The sequence below is a fragment of the Bos grunniens genome, chromosome 4 (assembly GCF_055505025.1).
Source record: "Bos grunniens cultivar Pamir isolate PY7600 chromosome 4, Bosgru_T2T1.0, whole genome shotgun sequence".
Lineage (NCBI taxonomy): Eukaryota > Metazoa > Chordata > Mammalia > Artiodactyla > Bovidae > Bos > Bos grunniens.
The window spans coordinates 46,250,682-46,275,119 of NC_141168.1; the positions used below are offsets into that span (position 1 = coordinate 46,250,682).

The window sequence follows — 24,438 nt, forward strand, 5'->3', positions numbered from 1 at the left end:
TAAATATTTTAAATTTTATTTTTAAAAAACCTTTTTATTTTATATTGGAATATAGCCGATTAATAATGTTGTGATAGTTTCAGGTGCACAGCAAGTAATTTTTAGATCAATCCAAGATTTAAGCAAATTTTTATAGGATTATGGAATTAACAATTCCAAAATGTGCTGCTAAGCTGGTAAATATGAGGTGGTCATGGTCTCGCCATCCATGATGCTACTCTCCTCCAATCTTGACTCAAGTCTCACAATGGTCATCAGAGGGGTAAGAATATGATCCATGTAAACCTATGCTCATTTGAGGGTTCATACTTGCTTGTAGGGGTTTCCCAGGTGGCTTTGTAAAGGATCTGCCTGTAATGCAGGAGACACAGTTGACATGGGTTCTATTCCTGGATCAGGAAGATCCCCTGGAGAAGGAAATGGCAACCCACTCCAGTATTCTTGCCTGGGAAATCCCATGAACAGAGGAGCCTGCCAAGATATAGTCCATGGGGTCTCAAAGAGTCGGACACAACAGAGTAATTAAACAACAACAGCAGCAAACACAAACCTGCTTGTGGGGGGTTTGATATTCTCTATAACATATAACTTAAGAGCATTTTTATCACACTTTACATAACAGCTATATATTCATTAGTTTATGTGTTTCTCAATCACCTTGCAAAGTAAGGAAGGTATTTTCACCCTTCTTTTAAAAGATGCAGAATCTAAAGATCAAAACACATCAACATCTTGGCTAAGTTTATCTAGGAAGTTTAAAGGGAGAACAGAGGGTGGAATCTGGGTGCACTGACCTTTCAGTTCAGTTCTGTCACTCATAGACCATTGTTTTTTCTACTATCATCTGAGCAGTAGTAATGGGTTTATTTTAACTTCAGGCACTAAGAATCTCAAGTGAGAGAATGACATAGCTCTAACATATGATGTTAATAAAATCTTATGACTAATAGAAAGTTATTGCAGGCATTATGAAAGATATGAAGCCAAATATTCCAAAATTTCTCTCAAACTTTAGCATCTTATTTTTTGTTCAGCTAAGGATGTGCTATTAGTCATTCATTGTTGCCAGAATGAGCAACTTCAAAGAAACTGTCAGCCGTCTGGCAAGGCTTTCCTCCCAACATGGATCCAGTGAATCTATGCCAGGCTATTTGCACCATCTGTTGGGTATGAGTAAGTGGAAGGATGAAGGTTGGACAGCTGGAGCTGTCAGCTTTGAAATGCCACTTACTAGGGAAATACCAGAATTCACTGCAAAAAGCACCAAACCAAAGTCCCTTACTAATCCAAAAAGAAGACTAGTTAAATATGGTGGCATTTCTGAAGAAGGTCTTCTCTTTCCAGACACTCATGTCCCTTTTTTTTTAATCCTTCCTAGCCTCTTTTGGCGGAGAAGGCGAAGGGACCCCACTCCAGTACTCTCGCCTGGAAAATCCCATGGATGGATGAGCCTGGTTGGCTGCAGCCCATGGGGTCATGAAAAGTCGGATACGACTGAGTGACTTCCTTTTCACTTTTCACTTTAATGCATTGGAGAAGGAAATGGCCACCCACTCCAGTGTTCATGTCTGGAGAATCCCAGGGATGGGGGAGCCTGGTAGGCTGCCATCTATGGGGTCACACAGAATCAGACACGACTGAAGTGACTTAGCAGCAGCAGCCTCTTTTGGAGGGAATATTTTGTTGTGCCATATGATATACCCCTTATCCAAGGTAAGGAGCAATGGCTGCACTTTGCTGGAAGAGATACCCCAAGCCCAAGGTAAGAGAAATCCAAGTAAGACAGCCGTGAAGAGATACCCCAAGCCCAAGGTAAGAGAAACCCAAGTAAGACAGTAGGTGTTGCAACAGGGCATCAGAGGGAAGACACACTGAAATCATACTCACAGAAAACTAGTCAATCTAATCACAATAGGACCACAGCCTTGTCTAACTCAATGAAACTAAGTCACGCCCGTGGGGCATCCCAAGATGAGTGGGTCATGGTGGAGAGATCTCACAGAATGTGGTCCACTGGAGAAGGGAATGGCAAACCACTTCAGTATTCTTGCCTTGAGAACCCCATGAACAGTATGAAAAGGCAAAATGAAAGGATACTGAAAGAGAAACTCCCCAGTTCAGTAGGTGCCCAATATGCTACCGGAGATAAGTGGAGAAATAACTCCAGAAAGAATGAAGGGATGGAGCCAAAGCAAAAAGAATACCCAGCTGTGGATGTGACTGGTGATAGAAGCAAGATTCGATACTGTAAAGAGCAATATTGCATAGGAACCTGGAATGTCAGGTCCATGAATCAAGGCAAACTGGAAGTTGTCAAACAAGAGATGGCAAGAGTGAATGTTGACATTCTAGGAATCAGCGAACTGAAATGGACTGGATTGGGTGAATTTAACTCAGATAACCGTTATATCTACTACTGTGGGTAGGAATCCCTCAGAAGAAATGGAGTAGCCATCATGGTCAACAAAAGAGGCCGAAATGCAGTATTTGGATGCAATCTCAAAAATGACAGAATGATCTCTGTTCATTTCCAAGGCAAACCATTCAATATCACAGTAATCCAAGTCTATGCCCCAACTAGTAATGCTGAGGAAGCTGAAGTTGAATGGTTCTATGAAGACCTACAAGACCTTTTAGAACTAACACCCAAAAAAGATGTCCTTTTCATTATAGGGGACTGGAATGCAAAAGTAGGAAGTCAAGAAACACCTGGAGTAACAGGCAAATTTGGCCTTGGAATACGGAATGAAGCAGGGCAAAGACTAATAGAGTTTTGCCAAGAAAATGCACTGGTCATAACAAACACCCTCTTCCAACAACACAAGAGAAGATTCTACACATGGACATCACCAGATGGTCAACACCGAAATCAGATTGATTCTATTCTTTGCAGCCAAAGATGGAGAAGCTCTATACAGTCAGCAAAAACAAGACCAGGAGCTGACTGTGGCTCAGATCATGAACTCCTTATTGCCAAATTCAGACTTAAATTGAAGAAAGTAGGGAAAACCACTAGACCATTCAGGTATGACCTAAATCAAATCCTTTATGATTATACACTGGAAGTGAAAAATAGATTAAAGGGCCTAGATCTGATAGATAGAGTGCCTGATGAACTATAGAATGAGGTTCGTGACATTGTCCAGGAGACAGGGATCAAGACCATCCCCATAGAAAAGAAATGCAAAAAAGCAAAATGGCTGTCTGGGGAGGCCTTACAAATAGCTGTGAAAAGAAGAGAAGCGAAAAGAATGGAGAAAAGGAAAGATATAAACATCTGAATGCAGAGTTCCAAAGAATAGCAAGAAGAGATAAGAAAGCCTTCTTCAGCGATCAATGCAAAGAAATAGAGGAAAACAACAGAATGGGAAAGACTAGAGATCTCGTCAAGAAAATCAGAGATACCAAAGGAAAATTTCATGCAAAGATGGGCTTGATAAAGGACAGAAATGGTATGGACCCAACAGAAACAGAAGATATTAAGAAGAGATGGCAAGAATACACAGAAGAACTGTACAAAAAAGATCTTCACGACCCGGATAATCATGATGGTGTGGTCACTGACCTAGAGCCAGACATCCTGGAATGTGAAGTCAAGTGGGCCTTAGAAAGCATCACTACGAACAAAGCTAGTGGAGATGATGCAATTCCAGTTGAGCTATTCCAAATCCTGAAAGATGATGCTGTGAAAGTGCTGCACTCAATATGCCAGCAAATTTGGAAAACTCAGCAGTGGCCACAGAACTGGAAAAGGTCAGTTTTCATTCCAATCCCAAAGAAAGGCAATGCCAAAGAATGCTCAAACTACGGCACAATTGCACTCATCTCACAGGCTAGTAAAGTAATACTCAAAATTCTCCAAGCCAGGCTTCAGCAATATATGAACTGCAAACTTCCTGATGTTCAAGCTGGTTTTAGAAAAGGCAGAGGAACCAGAGGTCAAATTGCCAACATCTGCTGGATCATGGAAAAAGCAAGAGAGTTCCAGAAAAGCATGTATTTCTGCTTTATTGACTATGCCAAAGCCTTTGACTGTGTGGGTCACAATAAACTGTGGAAAATTCTGAAAGAGATGGGAATACCAAACCACCTGATCTGCCTCTTGAGAAACCTATAGGCAGGTCAGGAAGCAACAGTTAGAACTGGTCATGAACAACAGACCGGTTCCAAATAGGAAAAGGAGTACGTCAAGGCTGTATATCGTCACCCTGTTTATTTAATTTATATGCAGAGTACATCATGAGAAATGCTGGACTGGAAGAAACACAAGCTGGAATCAAGATTGCCGGGAGAAATACCAATAACCTCAGATATGCAGATGACACCGCCTTTATGGCAGAAAGTGCAGAGGAACTAAAAAGCCTCTTGATGAAAGTGAAAGTGGAGAGTGAAAAAGTTGGCTTAAAGCTCAGCATTCAGAAAATGAAGATCATGGCATCCGGTCCCATCACTTCATGGGAAATAGATGGGGAAACAGTGTCAGACTTTATTTTTCTGGGCTCCAAAATCACTGCAGATGGTGACTGCAGCCATGAAAATTAAAAGACGCTTACTCCTTGGAAGGAAAGTTATGACCAACCTAGATAGTATATTCAAAAGCAGAGACATTATTTTGCCAACAAAGGTTCGTCTAGTCAAGGCTATGGTTTTTCCTGTGGTCATGTATGGATGTGAGAGTTGGACTGTGAAGAAGGCTGAGCACCGAAGAATTGATGCTTTTGAACTGTGGTGTTGGAGAAGACTCTTGAGAGTCCCTTGGACTGCAAGGAGATCGAACCAGTCCATTCCGAAGGAGATCAGCCCTGGGATTTCTTTGGAAGAAATGATGCTAAAGCTGAAACTCCAGTACTTTGGCCACCTCATGTGAAGAGTTAATTCATTGGAAAAGACTCTGATGCTGGGAGGGATTGGAGACAAGAGGAAAAGGGGATGACAGAGGATGAGATGGCTGGATGGTATCACTGACTCAATGGACGTGAGTCTGAGTGAACTCCGGGAGTTGGTGATGGACAGGGAGGCCTGGCGTGCTGCAATTCATGGGGTCGCAAAGAGTCGGACAGGACTGAGCGACTGATCTGATCTGATCTGATGTAAGAGATTGAGCACAGACTTTTCAGGTCACTGTAGTAGGAAATTGAGAAGCAGAACATCTTGAGTATTTTGTTTGATTTTGAATTAGAGGAAGAGCTATACATTCATGCTGCTAAATCACTTCAATTGTGTCCGACTGTGTGCAACCTCATAGAAGGCAGCCCACCCGTCTCCCCCGTCCCTGGGATTCTCCAGGCAAGAACACTGGAGTGGGTTGCCATTTCCTTCTTCAATGCATGAAAGTGAAAAGTGAAAGTGAAGTCGCTCAGTTGTGTCCAACTCTTAGCGACCCATGGACTGCAGCTTACCAGGCTCCTCAATCCATGGGATTTTCCAGGCAAGAGTGCTGGAGTGGGGGTCCATTGCCTTCTCCGTATCCATTCATACCTGTGTTCATTTAGCTGTTCACTTTGACTGAATGCTTACCATATTCCAAGTGCTGATGGATGAAAGAGTAAGTAACTCTACATTTACTGTGTCCCTGCCAGGTGCATTGTGTTTTAAATATGATATTTACTTTTGGCAAGAATACAATGAGAAGTATTATCTCATTTTTCTGTGACCAATAGCCAATTTGTGACTAACCAATTTTTAAAATATTTAAAATATCCCAGGATTTTGATCCCTGATCAGTCTCTTTCATTGGGTTGATGATTTGGCACAAATTTACTTAGAGAATTCCAAAAATTAAGAATTGAAAGATCTCTACCTCTCAAACTTCACTCTTCAGAAGTCCTTACCATTAATAACACAATATCATACAATAAATTGTTTTAATTAAAATGGAATCTTACCAAATGTAATGGGTTGGAGGTTGATTTTATTAAAAAATAATGTATTATGGGTATCTTTCTCGGTCAATAGATTATATTTGCTCTTTTTTTAATATTGCATACTTAATATTCCATAGTAAGTTTGGATCATAATTTATATTAGCTTGGTACAAATGTAATTTTGGTTTTGGACTGTGAATTTTATCATTATCAGTACAGTTCAGTTGCTCAGTTGTATCTGACTCTTCGTGGCCCCATGGACTGCAGCATGCCAGGTTTTCCTGTTCATCACTAACTTCCAGACTTGTTCAAACTGACGTCCATTGAATCGGCGATGCCATCCAACCATCTCATCCTCTCAACTTCATCAAGAGGCTCTTTAGTTCCTCTTTGCTTTCTGCCATAAGGGTGGTGTGATCTGCATATCTGAGGTTATTGATATTTCTCCCAGCGATCTTGATTCCAGCTTGTGCTCCATCTGGCCCAGCATTTCATATGATATACTCTGCAAAGAAGTTAAATAAGCAGGGTGATAATATCATTATATGGAGAAAGAAATGGCAGCCCACTCCAGTATTCTTGCCTGGAGAATCCTGTGGATGGAGCAGCCTGGTGGGCTGCTGTCCATAGGGTCGCACAGAGTCGGACAAGACTGAGGTGACTTAGCATGCATGCATGCATTGGAGAAGGAAATGGTAACCCACTCCAATATTCTTGCCTGGAGTATCCAAGGGATGGAGGAGCCTGGTGGGCTGACATCTATGGGGTCGCATGGAGTCAGACACAACTGAAGCGACTCAGGAGCAGCAGCAGCAATATCATTATAACTAGGCTCAAACACGTCTTTGTAAATAAAAATAGGAACCATTACAATCAACACGTATTTGCTAACAAGACAGAAATTTGTCTATTCCCGTAGTATAAACATCCATGCTTCAGGATTCGATGAACTCTTAGAAAGCATTTTCTGCTTCCTACTGGTTGTGGTAGCGTTTTCCCTGCAAAAAGTTGTGGAGATGCTTGAAGAAGTGGTACTCGGTTGGTAGAGAGGTCAGCTAAATGTGGTGGAAAAGGCAAAACTTTGTAGCTCAATTCATAAAACTTTTGAAACGTTGGTTGTGTGATGTGTAGTCAGACATTGTGGAGAAGAACTGGGCCCTTTCTGTTGACCAGTGCCAACTGTAGGCATTGCAGTTTTTGGTAAATCTCATCAACTTGCTGAGCAGACTTCTTAGATGTAATGGTTTTGCTGGGATTCGGAAAGCTGTAATAATAGATCAGACGAACAGCAGACCACCAAACAGTGACCATGACCTTTTTTTTGGTGCACGTTTTGCTTTGGAGCTTCTTCTCAGTCCAGCCACTGAGCTTGTTGTCACCAGTTTTCATATAAAATTCACTTTTCATCGTATGTCACAGTGACATCAAGAAATGGTCCATTATTGTTGCATAGAATAAGAGAAGACAATACTTTAAAACAATATTTTTTTAAAATTTTCATTCAGCTTGTGAGGAACTCACTTATCGAGCTTTTCCACCTTTCCAGTTTGCTTCAAATGCTGAATGACCATAGAATGATTGATATTGTGTTCTTGGGAAACTTCTCATGCAGTTTTAAGAGGATCAACTTGGATGATCCTCTCAATTGGTCATTGTCAAGTTCCATGCTCCTCATCTTCAAGGCTCTTGTCTTCTTTGCAAAACTTCTTGAAGCACCATTGCATTGTACATTCATTGGCAGTTCCTGGACCAAATGTGTTGTTGATATTGTGAGTTGTCTCCACTGCTTTATGACCCATTTTATACTTGAATAAGAAAATCACTTGAATTTGCTTTTTGTCTAACATCATTTCCCTAGTCTGAATGTATTTGAAATAAACAGTAAATAATAAGTCATTAGCAAAAAAAAAAAAAAAAATAAACATAAAGGGAGGAATGTGCATTAAGTGATATATAACATACCACATTTATTTAAGAATATATTCTAATATAAAATGGCAGAGCCACAATTATTTTTGCATGAGCCTAGTAATACTACTATTTCATTTTGAGGGCCATTTAAACTATTGTCAATTACTACTTTTACAAAATAAAGCTATAATGAAAATCATGTTTTTATGGCACTCATAGTAATAGATTGAAACAATTGGTGAAAAATACCAAATATTCTAATTAATGAAATTATTCATTCAAATCTTTATTCATTACTGTGAAAGGTTGGCCCCACTCCTGTTCCTTTCATAGAGTTTGCCAATGACTTGAGGAGGAAAAAAATGTGTTGATTTGCATTTACAAAGGGCTCTGTCCTATCATGACACTCTCTTATATGAAACAAACTTGTATTTCAAGAATTAAGTTACAAGAATAACACCCAATTTTGTTAATTCTACTTGCGATACTTGCATTAAAATGAAAGCTAGTCATAAGGGAGGAGCAAACACAAAGGCTATGTAGTCCTGTTAGCGTTCTTGTATTTGTTAATATCTTTGAGATGAAAATTGATGAGTTTAATCATACAAGAAAATCAAATCCTCAACAAAAACCTCTTTACAATTGCTTGTAAAAAGATAATTTCACTGGAAGGATTTATATCCTAAGAAATATAGTAATTTTAATGGAAGACATTCTGTCAGAAATTCAAAATACATACTGTTTGTTGATGCTGTTTAGTTGCTAATTCATGTTCGACTACTGTGACCCCATGAACTGTAGGGGTTCTACCAGACTCCTCTGCCCATGGGATTTCCCAGGCAAGATTATGAGTGGGTTGCCATTTCCTCCTCCAGGGAATCTTCCTGACGCAAGGATTGAACCCACATCTCCTGCATTAGCAGGTGGATTCTTTACCACCAGCCACCGAGAAAGCCCATACTATTTCGGCTGGAATATTTTAAAACTTATTATAAATATCTAGTAGATCTAATGTATATCTAAACTACCTTGTAATAATCTAATGATAATCTTATCCAACAGCTGTCTTTTCTATGACATTCAATTAATGACAATGTTGCTTGTTAAGTATGAAAAGTCCATGCAACGTATTTAATATACTTTATAATATATCTTATGATTTATAGGCTATTCTGTGTGACATCACTAATCATAATACCGTTGCAAAAACTGGTACAGGTATACTTGTCATTTTAAAATCCTTTAAGCCAAATCCTCTAATAAAATTTCATTTGGTATAGTTAAAATATCTATTAAAATATTTAAGCTGCATTAATCAGTCATTTCAAAAGGTATTTAGTAAGATTGTAGGTTAAACAAACAGTACCTTGATCTTTTGGACAGACTGAAATAAAAGCTACTTCTTTAGATCATAAAAGCCAAAAAAAGTTGAAAATACAAAAAAGTTCATTCTCCTACTATTATGAATCTTTCTCTTCATACACATCTTTTTTTTTAGTCTTGATGTATGAATAATTTGGATTTGGATCCTAGTTTTCCTTTGTGTTTATGAATAATTTGCCTTGCCTATTGATTTCTGGTATTCTTAAGCATAATTTTTAATTTTTTGCAAATATTTCATTATGTATTAAAGCATCTGCCTGCAATGCAGGAGACCCAGGTTCAGTCCTTGGTGGGGAAGATCCCCTGGAGAAGGGAATGGCAACCCACTGCAGTATTCTTGCCTGGAGAATTCCATGGAAGGAAGAGCCTGGTGGGCTACAGTCTATGGAGTCGAAAACAGTTGGACATGACTGAGAGACTAACACTTTATCCACCACTAAGTCACCCCACTCCAGTACTCTTGCCTGGAGAATCCCATGGGCGGAGGAGCCTGGTGGGCTGCAGTCCATGGGGTCGCGAAAAGTCAGATATGACTGAGCGACTTCCCTTTCACTTTTCACTTTCATGCATTGGAGAAGGAAATGGCAACCCACTCCAGTGTTCTTGCCTGGAGAATCCCAGGGACGGGGGAGCCTGGTGGGCTGCCGTCTATGGGTTCGTACAGAGTCGGACACGACTGAAGCAACTTAGTAGTAGTAGTAAGTCATATCTTTATTGTAAGTCATATTGCTTTATTGCTCATTTTGTATTGATTTTCACTCATGTTGACAGGGTGAATACTCATGTACATATTATTTAACCTGTTATGAGTCATTTTCTTAGCACATATTCCTTGAAGTTAATTGTCTAGATTAAATGGAATAGATATAAGTAAAAAGTTCCACCTGTTTTATTTTAGCAGCATAATATCAACAAAATTTAAAACTAAAAAAATTCCACTGTTACAAATCAAATTGCCTTAAATATATATATGTGTGTGTTTATGTATACATATATACCTCTGTGTTATATGTGTGTATATGCAAATATCCAATATCAACTATATAGCTTAATATTGCATCTTGAATATATGAAATAATAAAGCCTAAATTAAGGTGCAAGATACTGAGTTGGATGTTATAGAATCAGTCAATCTTTCATGAATAAGTATTTCACCATAAATAAGCATTCCAAAGAGCAAAGAGATTTCCATTAAGTGGGTTGTGGCCCAAATCACCAATGTCTTCTTGTTACTATGAATTCTTCTCTACAAGAAGTGATTCTGTTGGCTAATTTTGTGCTTGTTCACTAGCCATGTCCAAAATATTTTGCTTTATTTAAAGTAAGGAAGGTGAAACAAAAGACTTGAAAGGTTTCTAAAAATTCTTTTATATTGACAAGATTAAGTTAACAGTTGATATTCATTTTCTTCCTCTTTCTTACCACTGTATGTCTCTTAATTACTCACCACCCCCCACCAAATCTCCAAACTGAAAAACTCCAAATCAAGCACGTCTATACACTCGTCCACTCAGGACCTGAAACACCATCTGAGGCTAAACCCAGATTCAAGCAGTAATTGGAAAAGATAAGTTTACAGGATAGTGAGCTCATTATACTTCTCTCCTTTCCCAGTTGGGTTCGAAACATATCTTTTCACTTATTAAATCAAGCAAGAATGGCCACCCATCAGCAGGGATACAGCTAGAGCTCTTCAGACTAGGGGTAGGATTTCTAGCAATATATTCACAATAACAAATTTCATTAAAGCCAAAGCAGATTATGGGTCCGGTGGAGTTCATTAGAATGGGATCTTACCCATATGTGTATTATATCAAGAATATAAATCAACCTGGAAGAGGTTTCTTTTACTCTTCCTTTCTGGAAGCCACCTGCCAATTTAATTTATATATTTGCTCTCATGAGAGGTTATTTAGGAAAGCCAGTCTTGTCTGCGTATATCAGCATTTCATGACAGATATGAAGTGTGTGCTACTCATTTGATAAGAAAGATATTCACAAGTGAGAGGAGATAGAATGGTGTGATTTTTCTGTTAATATTCTGTAACACACTTTACACTAACAAAATACTTTCAAAAAGTATTTGAAAGTATTGTCTTTAGCATGGAAATCAGAATTTAGCTTGCATGAGACATTCAGCATAGGCTTATTTTCCAGAGAAATGATAGTAGGCAAAATAATCATTCCTTGGATAGATTAAGAGGCTTTATGAGTTCAATCTGCCTTAAGTAATAATAAATATAGCCCTTATTTACATACCACATATCTTTCTAAGCTCTTGTATATGTATTAACTCATTGAACTCTTTCAACATCTGTATGAGGTGAGATTACTATTATCTTTTTTGATGAAGAAACTTAAGCACAGAGAGGTTAAATAAGTTACCTGAGGTCACACAACTTATATGAATGAAGACATTGAGGCCCAGAGAGGATAAATACGTTACCTGAGGTCACACAGCTACCAAATGGTAGCGCTGAAAAGCAGATCCTGGCAATCCCAATCCAGAATGAATCCTCTTAATAACTGCTCCTACTGGGACATTGGAGAGATGGGGTATAGTAAGAAATGGTACGGTCACAGCCAAATAACCAGGGAGCAAAGTCTTACCAATAAAGGGATGAAGATTTGATATTACAGAGTTGAAAAGGAACTTCTGAGTCCTTTCAAGAGTTAAGGCAGGCTGAAGATTCCTAAGTCTTATGCTCTTTCTCAGGAAGTACTTAAGTATCAGTTGTTATGGTTTGAGCTGAATGGTTGCTGAGAGTTCCAAAAAGCTTCTGTATTAATCTAGCTACTGCATGTTTGTTAGTCTCCTATGCTAATTATACTTAGTGTTTTATGGCCAGAAGTATCTTTACTCCCTTTCAACCCTTTCTCACTTCCTTGTTTTCAGAAACATGTACAGAACAACTATGATGTGCTGGACTTTGCAAGTAGGTAGTGGGGCTCATGGAGTCTGTGGTCAAGCAAGGGGAACAGACACGAAACACACAATAAGCATGTACTCCATGCATTACTTGCAGTAATGATCAGTTCTGGGAAGGAGATGCTGGAGTCGGGGGTGGAAGCTTGTGGTGGTATGTCTGTGAAAGATTGGATATCACTGCTCATGATACTCCATTTACCAGAGAGAGATCTCCATATTAGACATGGTTAGGTGCCTTCCTCTTTAGTATCTGTCACATGGTTATGTTGTAAAGTGACAATTTGTCATGACTTGGGTTTGGGCTATTTCCCTCTTGAACAATAAAGAAAGGCCATATTTCAATGGACTTGTGGATGCTTACTCAAATTTCCCCCCTTTAAAACACATGAGGATGTCTAAATTCCTTCATGATTACTGTTTATTACTTTTCTGGTGGCCATATGACCTATATACATATGGCTCTGTTCCATTGTCTGCTTCAGATTATAAAACTACTAGAGGTCAGGGGCCCAGAGCCATGCAATTAATTTTCTCAGTACTGGGAGTTTCATGCATGATTAGGTACTTAAATGCATTTTCATCCTAGGGATGATGCTCTTTGAAGTTTTTCCGTGAATTTGATTGATGGCCTAAATGATGCTTGGTTTTACACAGATAATATTAATGACTGTGTTTAATACAGTGTTCAGATGATTGTGCTTATAAGCCAAAGCTTCAAAATGAGTTAAGAAACCCATAGATAGCACACATTGTCCTTTTGTTATGTTATAGGGCTATATGCTTATGTCGAGTTAGTTATTTTAGACTAAATTTCTGGGTTTTTCTGGAGAGTGAGGGATAAAGGTGGAGTATGGAAAGATGTCACAATAGGTTTGTTAAATACACATTAACATTAAACTTTATTCAGTATCACAAAGATAAGTAAAATCATGTTCTAAAGTGGCATGATTATCTGTATAGACATTGAATCTTTTCTCTATATAACTGATAGGGAAGTTGCAATCATTTTTATGGCCCCTAGTCCTCTGATAAATTCATGTATTGGTATATGTTAATTTATAATATAAAAACTATATGTTAATTATTAACTAAAATCAATGCAAACTTATTTCTCTAGGAAGGTAAGCAAGAATCCTTTTTTGAGAAAGAATTAGATAAATACAAATATTTTGAAGGCACTGAAGGTGTTCTATAAACTTTAACCTTTCTTAGCTACTGCATTTATATTTTGTGATGCATATTAAAATGTCATAGTAAGTTTTCTGGGACTTGCAAAACAAAGCTGAGTCTTGGCATCACAACTATAAGCTGCTAGCATCCTGGCAATAGAGGGCATCAAGCTACTTTAGCCAGTAGAGGGTTGGGAGATCAGTATTTCCAGGATTGCTGTTTTTGTGACAAGAAACTGTCTTATTTGGCCATCCAGAAGGTGTGAAATCTGATCCATTCAACATTTCTCTTTTTCCTTCCAGCACTGAATTTTTTCTTACTTCCTTCTTCTACTTCTTAGCTAACACCCATATCTTGGAAAATTTGCTGTCAAACTTGGAAAGCACTATAGCTACCTTATTTAGAGTAAAGCCTAAAATATACATTTGTTCAGCTTTTCCTCAAGGGTGAATCTAGCTCAACTAAACCTAGACATTGTGGATAAATGTTTTCCTTTTTTTATGATTCTCTCCTAAAACTATCAAGACAAAATGACTCTGTCCCATTTTTGCTGCTCATTTACTTTATTTCCTTTTGCATACCTAGAGCATGTTAACTTGAATTTGGTCTTGATTTTTCTAGCTCTGTGGTTTTTAGATTTTCTCAAACTGAGTACTTTTGTTGACTAAATTTTGTACAGTAAGCCTTTGTGACTCTCAGTTCTCTTATTGGTAAAACAACAACAATAAAACACTTTCTTAGAGGTTGTTATAAGGATTAAATGAAATTAATGTGCTTATCATAACGGTTGACTCAAAGCATGAGTATTTGGGAACTTTTTGTAAAGGACTTGTATAATTTTATATTATTTTTTGACTCTACTGGGTCTTCGTTGCTGCATAGTCTATTCTCTAGTTGCGGTGCATGGGCATCTCATTGTGATAGCTTCTCTTGTTGCTGAGCATGGGCTCTAGGGCGCACAGGCTTCAGTAGTTGCTGTGCAAGGGCTCAGTAGCTGAGGTTTCTGGACTCTAGAGCACAAGCTTAGTTTTTATACGGCATGTGGGATCTTCTCAGACCAGGGATAGAACCTGTGTCTCTTGCATTGGCAGAGGGATTTTTTACCACTGAGTCACCACGGAAGCCCAGGAATTTTTTTATTTAAATAAAATGTGGATATTTTATGTGAAAATAATTAAGGGAACATTCAGGTAAACACTAAAGCCCATAACTGATGGAGTAAAATTAAAATGGAAAAATCAAATTTGTAAATGTATCCAAACTTTAAGAAATAGAGATATATGGAATGTCAAGTAGAAAGAAAAAAGCATGTAACAACTTGAAGGGTAATATACTAAAGATTTAACATCTAACATCACACTCAGTGGTGAAAAACTTGAAGGTTTTCTTCCAACATCATGAAGATATAAATGTCCACTTTTATTCAACATGGTATTAGAAGTTCTGACAAGAGCACTTACGCTAGAAAAAGAAAAGGCATCCAAATTGGAAAGGAAGAGATAAACTGTCACTATTTGTGAGTAAAAAATGTTATAAAATCCTAAAGATTCTACCAAAAAACTGTTAGGAGTAATAATAAGTTCAGTAAAGTTGCAGGATACAAAATGAATATGCATAATATACATTTTGTTATATATTCAGTTGCATTTCTGTACACAATAAGAGGAGTTAAAACTACAATTCCATTTGAAATTGCATCAAAAAGAATAAAATACCAAGGAATAAATTTAACCAAGGAGGTGAAAGACCTATACACTGAAAACTGTAAGGTATTGATAAAAGAAATTTGAGGAGGTCACAAGCATATTCCATGTTCATGAATTAGAAATTTTAATACTGTTTATGTCCATACTATCAAAGCAATCTACAGATTCAATGCAACTGCTATCAAAATTCCACTGGTATTTTTCACAGAAATAGGAAAAACAATCCTAAAATTTGTATAGAGCCACAAAAGACTTGAACTAGTCAAGGCAGTCTTGAGAAAGAAGAACAAACTTGGAAGCAACACACTCCATGATTTCAAACCATGTTACAAGCTATAGTAATCAAAACAGTATTGTACTGACTGGCAGATAAGTAGATCAATGCACAAGAGTAGAGAGCCCAGAAATAAATCTACTCATATACAGTTCATTAATTTACAACTTGCTGCAATTCATGGGGTCGCAAAGAGTCAGACATGACTGAGCAACTGAACTGAATTTACAACTTAAGAGGCAAGAATATACAATGGGGAGAGGACAGACTCAATAGATGGTGTTGGGAAAATTGGACAGCAAAATACAAAAGAATGAAAATAGACTACTGTCTTATACCATGCTGCTGCTAAGTCACTTCAGTCGTGTCCGACTCTGTGCGACCCCATGGACGGCAGCCCACCAGGCTCCCCCGTCCCTGGGATTCTCCAGGCAAGAACACTGGAGTGGGTTGCCATTTCCTTCTCCAATGCAGGAAAGTGAAAAGTGAAAGTGAAGTCACTCAGTTGTGTCCAACTCTTAGTGACCCCATGGACTGCAGCCTACCAAGGCTCCTCCATCCATGGGGTTTTCCAGACAAGAGTACTGGAGTGGGGTGCCATTTCCTTCTCCGTTTTATACCATATATATTAATAAAAATTAATTAAAACAGATTAAAGACTTGAAAGAACTGAAACCACAAAATTCCTAGAAGAAAACATAGGCAGTAAATGCCTTGACATTAATTTTGATGACGATTATTTGGATCTGAATCCAAAAGTAAAGGTAACAAATGTAATAATTAAGTTGCTGCTCAGTCACTAAGTAGAGTTCCACTCTGCAACCTCACGAACTATAGCATGCCAGGCTCCTCTGCCCTTTGCTGCTGCTGCTAAGTTGCTTCAGTCGTGTCCGACTCTGTGCCACCCCATAGACGGCAGCCCACCAGGCTCCCCCATCCCTGGGATTCTCCAGGCAAGAACACTGGAGTGGGTTTCCATTTCCTCCTCCAATGCATGAAAGTGAAAAGTCAAAGTGAAATCGGTCAGTCATGTCCGACTCCTAGCAACCCCATGGACTGCAGCCTACCAGACTCCTCCGCCCATGGGATTTTCCAGGCAAGAGTACTGGAGTGGGGTGCCATTGCCTTCTCCAAGTTTGCTCAAATTCATGTCCACTGAGTCAGTGATGCTATCTAACCATCTTATCCTCTGTCGCCAACTTTTCCCTTTGCTTTCAATCTCTCCCATCATCAGGGTGGAAAAGTTCAATAAGTTGGCTCTTCGCATCAGATAGCCAAAGAATTGGGGCTTCAGCATAATTTTTTTTTTAATTAATATTCAGGGTTGATTTCCTTTATGATTGACTAGCTGGATGTTGTTTCTATTCAAGGGACTCTTAAGAATCTTCTACAGCAGCATAATTTGAAAGTGTTCATTTGTTGGCACTCAGCTTTTTTTATGGTCCACATGACTACTGGGAAAACCATAGCTTCGACTATACAGACTTTTTTTGGCAAAGAGATATTTCTGCTTTTTAATACATTACCTAGGTTTCTCATAGCTTTCTTCCAAGGACCAAGAATCTTTTAATTTCATGGATACAGTCATAGTTGCAGTGATTTTGGAGCCCCCAAAATAAAATTGGTCACTGTCTCCACTTTTTCCCCTTCTATTTGCCATGAAGTGATGGGACTGGATGCCATGAACTTAGTTTTTTGAATGTTGAGTTTTAAGTTTTTTCACTCTCCTCTTTCACTTTCAGCAAGAGGCTCTTTAGTTCCTCTTCACTTTCGCCCATTAGCGTGGTATCATCTGCATATCTGAGGTTGTTGATATTTCTCCTGGCAATCTTGATTCCAGTCTGTGATTCACCCAGCCTGTCATTTTGCATGATGTACTCTGCATATACGTTAAACAAACAGGGTGACAATATGCAGCCTTGGCCTACTCCTTTCCCAATTTTGAACCAGTCAGTAGTTCAACATTTATTTTGAACTGTTACTTCTTGACCTGCATACAGGTTTCTCAGGAGACAGGTAAGGTGGGCTGGTACTCCTGTCTCTTTAAGAATTTTCCACAGTTTGTTCTGGTCTACAGAGTGAAAGGGTTTGTAGTGCTTTTTGTGTGATCCAACAAATGTTGACAATTTAATCTCTGGTTCCTCTTCTTCTTCGAAACCCAGGTTATACACCTGTAAATTGTCAGTTCATGTATTGCTGAGGCAGAAGTAAAATAAAACCAAAAAGCTTTTATGCAGCAAAGAAAACCATCAACAAAGTGAAAAAGCAACCTACTGAATGGGGGCAGTTTGCAAATCATCTATCTGATAAGAACTTAATATCCAAAATTTATATAGAACTCATATAAGTCCGTAAAAAAAATATGATTAATAAATGGGCAAATGGATTTTAAAAATGGATCTGAATAGAAATTTTTCAGAGAAGACACAGGGATGGTCAAAAGCTACATGAAAATGTCTTCAACATCACTAAACATCAGGGAAATGAAAATTAAAATCATAATGGGATATCACCTCATACCTGTTAAATGAATGGCTCTTATCAGAAAGATAAGGAAATAACAAGTGTTGGTGAGGATTTGAAAAATCAGGACCCATTTGCACTGTTGGTGGGAATGTAAATTGATGCAACAACTATGAAAAATAGTGTAGAGTTTCCTGAAAATATTAAAAATAGAACTAGTATGTGATCCAGCAATTCTACTTCTGGAATTTATTTATTTATCCTAAGAAAATGAAAACACCAGCTCCAAAAGATAATATGCATGCCTATATTCATTGCAGGATTAGTAACAGTAGGCAAGAAATAACCTAAGTGTTCATCTATGGATGTGTGGCTGGACATGTTTATGCATATCTTATGCAATACTATTCAACCATAAAAAAGAACAAAATCTTGTCATTTGTAATAACTCAGATGGACCTTGAGGGCATTATTCTACATGAAATATATCAAAGAAAGACAGATACCATGTGATCTCACATATGGAATCTGAAAAATAAAGAAATAAAACAAAAGCAAGGTAGTAATTATAGAGAAAAGATTCTTGTTGCCAGAAGGGAGGGAAGTAGAATGAGGGTGAAATGATTGACAGAGATCAAAGGGTACAAACTTCTAAAATGTCATGGGTATATAATGTACAGCATAGTGACTGTAGCTTATACTACTGTATTGCATATTTCAAAATTGCTAAGAGTAAATCAGATGTCCTCATCACAAAAAGAAAAAAAAACATGTTTTTGACTATATTTGGTAACAGATTGTAGTGAGATTTATTGTGATGATAATTTCACAATGTATACACATATTGAAAAATTATGGTGAATACCTAAAACTATTATAATCTATGTTAATTATCTCAATTTAAAAATTAAATCACATCATATTTGCATGATTTAACATTCATACAGTCAAACTTGTAAATCAAGTTTTCCCAACACATTTCATTTTGAAGGGAAATTTTCAAATTTTAATTATTTCAGTAAATAATTAAATCATTCTCTTTATGATAAGCTAAATATTGCAGGTGGGTTTAAAATTCTTTATTCAAAATCAATTTTCACTTCCCTCCCTAGAGTTTTAATAACTTTTATTTCATATGCATCCCTCCTTCTATTGTTTATATGTAGAACAAATGGAAGCATGTTACTTTGATTTAAAATGTCTAAGTGGTATTGTGCATATATTTTGGAACTTTAATTTTTTACCCAACAAAATGCCTTGATGAGTTTTTCCATCAGTCACTACCTATAGATACAGCTTTTAAACTGTTATTTACCATGGGTATACTGCTGAATTACCTGTTCTCTAGTAACCCAGGGAAACAAGAGGCTCCTGACCTTGGCCTCACATATTACATACTCAAAAGATACACTTATTTCAGAACTAAAGGACACTTGACATTTTGGATCTGGTACTCTAGCCGTGGTGCTCAGGGCTAGAAATAACAATGGTAGCCCTACGAATGGATTTCGTGACTAACCCAATTCAGGCCCCAGCAAAGTACCTTCCCACAGCTCTTTACCTATGTCCACAAACAAAAGGTAATATGTCTGAAGGATATAACACCAGGGTGGGTGATTCCTTAATAATGTTAGAGATGAATACTGTTCCAGAGAGGGGTGGATTTTGCCAATAAAATCCCCATAGGTAAGAGAAAAGACAAATTAACATGTCCAATTCTTCTTCTTAGCATATGAAATAGATTTTTGCAAATACTGTTTCAAAGAGTTGAGAGTGCATATTTCACTCTGTTACTATTCATCCTGTTCCAGTTCAAAGTACTATAAATTAGCCTAGCTTTCACAAAGCTGCTACATGTTTCCTCAGTAATATTTTATAGGATTAAGCAATTCAAATTCAAAATAAAAATCCAAATGTAGCATGAGTGAAGTAAGATACTAAGTTTTTACATTGACAAATATATGGAAGCTAAATTATGTTATTGAAAATCATTTTATTTTTTCTAATAGTATTTATTAAGAATTATATTTTCAGAACACCAAATTTATTGTTGGTTTTATTTAATTTTGATTTAAAAATTAGTTAAGTTACAATTTATCTTTGAATTAGTATTTAATTTGAAAAGTAAAATAACTTTGAGAATAGAAATTCAATTTATGATTTTTGAATGAATTTGTTGTATTTCTGACTATAAATATTTGGGAGGAAAATGTACTAATTTTTTTACTAAGTACAAGGAGATCCAACCAGTCCATTCTGAAGGAGATCAGCCCTGGGATTTCTTTGGAAGGAATGATGCTAAAGCTGAAACTCCAGTACTTTGGCCACCTCATGCGAAGAGTTGACTCATTGGAAAAGACTCTGATGCTGGGAGGGATTGGGGGCAGGAGGAGAAGGGGATGATAGAGGATGAGATGGCTGGATGGCATCACTGACTCAATGGACGTGAGTCTGAGTGAACTCCGGGAGTTGGTGATGGACAGGGAGGCCTGGTGTGCTGCGATTCATGGGGTCGCAAAGAATCGGACACGACTGAGCGACTGATCTGATCTGATCTGACAATTATATTTCATTTTTAACTCTTTCAAAAGAATAAATAAGGTCAACTAGAGGAGTGAGATGGGAGGTGGGAAGCAGGCTCAAGGGGAGGGGTATATGTTGGGGGAATGTGTAATTTCCTCCGTTATGTCTTGTTGCAGCAAAAATTTGAAGCAATGGATAGACCAGTGTTATAGCTCAGTTTTATTGACAAGCAAAGGAAAATACATCCTTGAGGCATGAGGGCAGGCTGACCCAAAGATGAGAAGAAAAGAGAAGCCCCGGGCTCAATATTGGCTCCTCTTTTTATGTTTTCTCTCCTCCCCCTGAGCCTGCCTTATGTAAACTGGGCTAGCCAGGAGGGCTGTTTGTTTTACCTGAGGTTCTCACTCCAGCCCTTGGACCTCCTTTGTTCTATTTTCATGGACTTTTCTCTTCTTTGTCTTTTAGCCTCCACCATTCTGGACTCTTTTTTCCTATTCTAACTACCTAACAGATATATGTATGCATATAGCTGATTCATTTTGTACAGCAGAAACTAACACAACATTGTAAAGCAATTAATACTCCAATTTAAAAAAAATTGAAAAAAAGAATAAGGTCAAGATAATAGTGGAAAAAATGAGTTGGAGTTTAGAAAAGAAATGAAGCTGAAAAGAAAAATCTTCAAAGAGGCCATTTGATTAATAAAACTTGGAAACACTGAAGTAAGCATTTAATGCTATTAAGCCCAAACTACAAAAAAAATTTGCTAATAGGACAATACATATTTGTGATTTATTGAAGGTAATCTTGTGTGTGTGTGTGCGTGTGCGTGCATGCGTGTGTGCTCAGTTGTGCCCAACTCTTTGAGATCCCATGGACTGTAGCCCACCAGGCTTCTCTGTCCATGGGATTTCCTAGGCAAGAATACTGGAGTTGGTTGCCATTTCATCTTCCAGTGGATCTTCCTGATCCAGAGATCAAACTCCAGTCTCTTGCCTCTCCTGCATTCGCAGGTGGTTCTTTACCGCTAGCACCACCTGGGAAGCCTATTGAAGGTAATTACTGATAAAATAATGACTGTGATTAAGAAAATTAATCGCATCAAATTCAAACCTACAACTAGAACAGGTCAGATAAAATACATGCAGCTTATATCTGTGTTACTAAGTGAAGATTTAAATTGTTGATCAGAATCATGAGTGTAAAAATAAGAGAAAATTATTCATATTTAATTCACAAATTAAAATTTAAAAAATGCAACTCTCCCCAGCAGAGTTTCTTCTTTTAGAAGAAAACAACTGTCATAAAATTAGCAAATTAGAGAAGAAAGATTGGGCCATTCTACTCTGCTTACTGGAAGCTAATCCTGGAAAAGGGGTATGACATTTTTCTGACAGCATGAAAATATTTATTGCAAAATATAGTCTGAAAAAAGTTAGTATTTACAATTTTCTATTGGTCGAACATAGCAGGAAATATTTAGTTTTATACATATTTTGTAAATGGAAAAATAAATTAGAAACTGGCTTTTCTGTTTCAGCACAAAAATAGTGTGTTTTTCTGGTGTTACTTGTTTCAAATTAATCTTAAGGATCAGCTTTGTTCAATGATGCAGAGGTGATTGAAAACAATTACTTTCTCAATTAAAAGAACATAAAATATCATTTGCACATTAAAAAGCACATATACATTTAGAGCTTAGAAAGCTAAATAAAGAGCAAATCATTGATAGTATTCAACCACTGAACACTGATAAAGAACATTGGAGTAATAGTCCCAAAAGGGTAATGTATATCTGATATTTAGCTAAGAACAATGATCCTTTTTGTAGCACTAACAGATTGGAAAATGTCTGGGTGTAGTAGAAATGATTTCAAAACTTGCTGGAATAGCTGAACATAAAGGATGGATCTAAGAAAAAACTAAATCAAATGGTGACTATTTAGAATGGAAATATCAAAGTGAGATGGTTAATTTAGTGGGAAATCAAGTGAGACAATAGATTAAAGATACAATATTTGTATAGCAAATATACAATCAGTGAGTGTACCATTAACAAAAGTATGCCCGATAATAAGCTTTTATCATGCATGGGCTTTAACTCCCAAAACAGGAAGACAAGGGAGTCAAAATTAATGACTCTTCCTTGACTGTACATCTTTTGTAGAAAGTGCTGAGAGGAAAATTGCAAAAGTGATTTTGAATATTAACTATTAACTTAAGACATGATGACCCACTCCAGTACTTTTGCCTGGAAAATCCCATGGACGGAGGAACCTGGAAGGCTGCAGTCCATGGGGTCGCTGAGTGTCGGACACGACTGAGCGACTTCACTTTCTCTTTTCACTTTCATGCATTGGAGAAGGAAATGGTAATCCACTCCAGTGTTCTTGCCTGGAGAATCCCAGGGACGGCGGAGCCTGGTGGGCTGCCGTCTATGGGTTCACACAGAGTCGGACACGACTGAAGTGACTTAGCATAGCAAGACATTATGAAGGGTAACTATATGATGCTAACAAGATTGGTAAGTAAAAGGTGTATGAGCTAGAATCCTCGTCAAAATATTTGCGAATAATTCTACCACATAACTGGCAACATAGTGTAAATTTATGCCCATAAGATGTGGGCTCTACTGTCCCAGGAACAAGTCAAAAATCATACCTGATCTCTGTGTCCCAAAATTGAATGTTTTCATGAATCACATGAGAGATATGACATTAAATCTTAGATGCATGGTGAGAATATCATCATCATAGTGAAAGCTGAGTAAGCAATTATATTAATGTAGATAAAATGGGAATGAAATGCAGTAGAATAGTTATATGAAACAACAGCATATCTTCAAATAAATGCCAAGAAATTTTGGGTGAGAAACTTTTTTTTTTAATTTGTACTACCTATAGTCATTTGACTATGAACTATTACATATTATTTAAAATGTTTGCAAATGTATACAGACATCTAAGTGTGGATATTTCAACCTTTTAAAGATTAGAACTTTTTGTTCATTTTAGGAAAAAAACACTTTTAATAGAATCAAACTAATGCAGGCATGAAATTAAAAGATGCTTGCTCCGTGGCAGGAAAGTTATGACCAACCTAGATAGCGTATTCAAAAGCAGAGACATTACTTTGCCAACAAAGGTCCATCTAGTCAAGGCTATGGTTTTTCCAGTGGTCATGTATGGATGTGAGAGTTGGACTGTGAAGGCTGAGCGCTGAAGAATTGATGCTTTTTGAACTGTGGTATTGGAGAAGACTCTTGAGAGTCCCTTGGACTGCAAGGAGATCCAACCAGTCCATTCTGAAGGAGATCAGCCCTGGGTGTTCTTTGGAAGGAATGATGCTAAAGCTGAAACTCCAATACTTTGGCCACCTCATGCGAAGGGTTGACTCATTGGAAAAGACTCTGATGCTGGGAGGGATTGGGGGCAGGAGGAAAAGGGGACGACAGAGGATGAGTTGGCTGGATAGCATCACTGACTCCATGGACATGAGTCTGAGTGAACTCCGGGAGTTGTTGATGGACAGGGAGGCCTGGCGTGCTGTGATTCATGGGATCGCAAAGAGTCGGACACAACTGAGCAACTGAACTGAATATATACAAAAGCAGCATTTGAATTAAATATAATAAAAAATATATATATATACCTATAAAGGAGGAGGTTTAAGAGCATATAAAGCTGAAGCTAATTTCTACCAAGACCATTTCTACTGTTCTAGATCAAGGTATAGTCTCTAAAAGGTACTTGAACAAATTGAGCAACATGCTGCTGTTTTTTCATTTTAAAAATAATGTCCTAATGTTAAAAACCTTGAAGAAAAAACTTAACATTTTATGGGCCTAAATAATTGATGTAAGTGAGGTTAAAAGTAATGCTGTAGTAATCATTTACACAACTAAATTAAAAGTTTTTATAATATATTCTATAACAATGATAATTTATCATACATAGTTCATTACAGTGTTTGGATACCATATAATGTACTAGCTATAATCTACATATAATGTATCAACTCTATTAATAATTCCAGATTGTATCTACTCTCAGCAGTGAGTAATGGCTCCAATTTACAATGAGTAAAAACTATGTATGCACTAGCTTCAGAAGCCTACTTTGAAGTTAATGTCAATAAAATACATGTTTTGTGAAAAATCTGGATTATGACATAGTCTGATGATTTTGTTGAAAAAAGATCAATTTTATGGAATAA

At 37.5% G+C, this 24,438-nt stretch overlaps 1 long non-coding RNA gene across 12 annotated transcripts in view; it reads left to right on the forward strand.

The window, feature by feature from the left end:
* Window positions 1–24,438, forward strand: part of LOC147374048 (uncharacterized) — a 364,526-nt gene that overhangs the window by 92,320 nt on the left and 247,768 nt on the right. Inside the window, exon 3 of one of the 12 annotated variants that reach the window (XR_015162380.1) lies at window positions 7,411–7,429. The exons of the other annotated variants lie outside the window; for them this stretch is intronic. This is a non-coding gene — a long non-coding RNA (uncharacterized LOC147374048). Of the gene's footprint in view, window positions 1–7,410; window positions 7,430–24,438 lie in introns of those variants that run through there. 12 annotated transcript variants of the gene reach the window in all.